Genomic DNA, 4,263 nt, shown 5'->3' on the forward strand with positions numbered 1-4,263 from the left:
TAGCATCTAAAGTTATTCCTAAAAAGATTGTCGTATCCACCAAATCCAACTCCTCATTATTAATTTGTACAATGGTTTTTACTTGTTAACATTCGGTAGTGTGAATTTAATACTCTTCGTTTTTTTTCCGTTAAGAGCTAAGTTATTAGCCTCAAACCATTGTACTACTTTAGTGAGACATATGTTTACATCGTCAAGATTTTTTTCACGACGTTTAATTTTAAACATCAATGATGTATCATCAGCAAACAATACTATCCCGTGATTTTTTTAAGCTAGGTAAGGAAGGTAAATGAGGAATAGAAAAGGTCCTAATATAGATCCCTGGGGGACACCAATTTTCACAAATGACCCGTTAGACCGCTTTCCGTTCATGTCAACTTTTTGAATTCTATCATTAAGATAGGAAATCATTAAATCTAGAGCTATGCCCCGAATTCCATAGTGGTGTAGTTTTCTGATTAATGTTTCATGTTGTACACAATCGAAAGCCTTGGACAAGTCACAGAAGACGCCAAGTGCGTCCCGTGACTTCTCCCAGGCTTCAAATATATTTTTTACTAACTCAACACCAGCATCGGTTGTTGAGCGACCCCGTGTAAAACCAAATTGCTGCCCGTGCAATAAATCGTTCTTATTAAAATAGTGAAGTAATTGATTTAATATAAGTTTTTCAAAGATTTTACTGAGAGTAGGTAGTACAGATATTTGTCTAAAGTTAGAGGGGTCGGTTGTACTACCCGATTTGAACAACGGAACTAGTTTACTATGTTTCAGGAAACACACCACAGTCTATACAATTATTAAATATGAATGATAGGTCAGGTGCAATTATATCAATCATAGACTTTACAACGTTAACGGAAATGCCCCACAAGTCATTTGTTTTCTAATTATTTAATAATTTAAATGCCTTAATAACGTCTGAGCTGCTAACGTGTCTGAACTTAAAAGTATCGTTACATTCAGGCACATTCAACAAAGAGAGAGCGGTGTCCGGTGATGATTTCAATGAATTTGTTGTGGAGACAGGAATGTTGGTGAAGAACGTTTCAAAATCAGTTGCAACCTCGAAAGCTGACGTTATTGATTTGTTATCTACATCAAGTTTGATGTCATTGGTTCGAGGTGTTACTCTTCCTGTCTCCTGATTAATTATATTCCAAGTTGTTAACATAACATTACTGCTATCTTTTATTTTATTCTATATATATTGATTTAGCCAAAATGCATTCACGTTTAAATTTTTTGGAAAATAATAGCTAAGTTTTTTTGAACTCATCACTGGTATTATATTCTCGTATCGCGTACAGATTATATAACCTTTGTCTACTTTTATGCAATTCAGTCGTAGCCCACTCACTGAAGACTAGTGTATCAGCAATCATGACAGACTTACTAGTGAAAATGGAATTAAATATTGTAATAAATTTACTGAAGAAAGTAGTAAACATTGCGTTAGGGCCAATTGTAGATGATAAAAAAGGAAGGTCCTTAAGGGCCGGCGCTCATATGGCGGAGCGCAGCGCAGCGCATGCCCGCGAATTTTTCTAAACGAGTGACACATTACGCGAATTTCTACCAGAGAATGCGCGCGGATGCGCGAGTATCCGCGCGGATGCACGAGTATGCGCATACTCGACTCACCGTCGTCATACGTATTGCAATTTTTCGAGAGTGTAAACGTGTACATCCGTGAATAAAATGATGGATTGGGACGTGCTTTTGATTAAATTACTTGCAGAAGAAGAAGAAGAGGAATTTATAAAGAGAAGAATAATTGTAGAGAGAAGAAAAAGAAGATTTTGGGTAAATAAAATTTGGCAGTCAAGATGTGTAGATGGTGAATTTCATAAATTGTGTATTCATTTGAAACGCGTAAAATTTTATGACTATTACAAAATGGATTATCAAAAATTTAAAAAATTAGTCGATGTTTTACGCCCGCATGTCGGAAAAAGAAAATCTAAATTTCGTTCTACCATTTCGATTGAAGAGAGACTTAAGTGCCCTGTAAACGATCAAATTTGCTTGACAAATTTGTTTGTCAAACGTCACGTTTTCATCAAACAATAGCTTAAACGATCAAACCAAATATCAAACAAATTTGTTAACTTTCTAGTAGATTCGGGTTTCTCCTTTCGTGACGTGACGTCGCCGTGCCGAGCGCTTACAATGAGTAATTCAGATGACGCATTTTTGGCACTGACTCTAGCACTGTGTATCAAGACAAAAAAAAGAAGACGATGGAGTCGAGAATGGTTGAAATTAAGAGATAAATATACCCACGAGAATTTGCTACGGGAAATATTGCGCACAGAACCTGAAGACTACGCAAACTTCCTGCGCATGGACCATAAAACTTTTGATGATTTACTGACTATACTCCGTCCTCGTATTGAAAAAAAAGACACAGTTATGCGCAAATTCTATACCAGCTTCTCAAAGGTTATCAATAACTTTGAGGTACCTGGCTAGCGGCGCCGATTTCGAAGACTTAAAATTTCAAGCCTGCGTTGCACCTCGAACATTGAGCAACATTATCATTGAAACTTGTGAAGCAATAAATGAAACACTATGCAACAATATTCAGGTAAGGTTTTATTTAAATCATACTAATTAAAATGAATAAAAATGTGTCAAGTATTTTGCTGCTGTCTCAGCTTCAGTTTCGTTTGTTTGCGAGTCTGGAATATGAATTAACACAGGCTGCTCCGTATTCGACAAGGTTTGAGCTTGATTTTGAGTATGAGAGATTGGAGATTGAATGTACGAAACGGGAGATGGAGATTGCGGAACAGTAGATTGAGTGCGAGAGATAGAAGATTGAATGTATGGAACGGGAGATGGAGATTGCGGAACAGTAGATTGAGTGTGAGAGATAGAAGATTGAATGTATGGAACGGGAGATGGAGATTGCGGAACAGTAGATTGAGTGTGAGAGATAGAAGATTGAATGTATGGAACGGGAGATGGAGATTGCGGAACAGTAGATTGAGTGTGAGAGATAGAAGATTGAATGTATGGAACGGGAGATGGAGATTGCGGAACAGTAGATTGAGTGTGAGAGGTAGGAGATTGAATGTACAGAACAGAAGATGGAGATGAGGGAATGGAATATTGATTGCTCGGATTAATTATTACTGAATGTCTACGAAGATTTCCTTCTTCACCTTCAAAGAGTATTTCGTTGATGAACTTTTCTGCCAGTCGTCTTTGTTCTGCAGACATCCTCTCCAGTTTAAAGGCCCAGTTTCTGGCCATTGCTTGATATTCATTTTCAGGTTTTTTGAAATGATCCCTGGCTAATGTCAATAAGTCACGCTGCAAGTCCTCACTTTTCTTCCTTTTTGATTGTCCTGGATTTGTAGATGCCAAAGGTTGCGAAGGTGTTGAGTTTAAAGATTGTGATGATGATGATTCCTGGAAATAAAAACAACATTATAATAAACATTTTTCTATTTCAGGTACCCAGAACAAAAGAAAATTGGAAGATATTGGCGCGACGATTTGGAAATGCATGGAATTTTGATAATTGCATTGGAGCTGTAGATGGAAAACATATCACTTTGCAAAAACCTGAGCATTCTGGTTCCTACTATTATAACTATAAAGGAACATACAGCATAGTACTTATGGGTATAGCCAATGCAAATTATGAATTCATTATGGTTGATGTCGGTACAAATGGCAGAGTGTCAGATGGAGGGGTAATTAAAAATACAAAATTTTGGCATTGCTTTGAGAATAATCAATTACAGATTCCAGAGCCAGAAGAATTGCCAAACACTAATAAAAAAATGCCTTTTGTGTTTGTAGGCGATGAAGCTTTCCAACTACTTCCAAACTTTATGAAACCTTACAATAAACAAGTGTTAAATGATAACAGAAGGATCTTCAATTATAGATTATCTCGTGCTCGACGAATAATTGAAAATGTATTTGGCATTCTTGCAAGTCGTTTTAAGATTTTCCAAAAACCTATTAAATTATCTCCAAGAAAAGCAAAAATAGTAGTAATGGCGTGTTGCCATCTACACAATTTACTTATAAAACAAAAAAATTACGTTCGACATGGAGAAATAGATGTGGAAGATTTTGTTACGGGGGCTGTTATTCCAGGTACTTGGAGAAATGAGTCAATGTTGTTAGGTGTTGAGCATACTCGAGCTGGAAATAGTGCTACTCTAGCAAAACAAGTAAGAGATGACTTTTGTGAATATTTTAATACAACGGGCGCTGTTCCATGGCAAAACAAATGTT

Source organism: Pararge aegeria, chromosome 26, assembly GCF_905163445.1.
Source record: "Pararge aegeria chromosome 26, ilParAegt1.1, whole genome shotgun sequence".
Lineage (NCBI taxonomy): Eukaryota > Metazoa > Arthropoda > Insecta > Lepidoptera > Nymphalidae > Pararge > Pararge aegeria.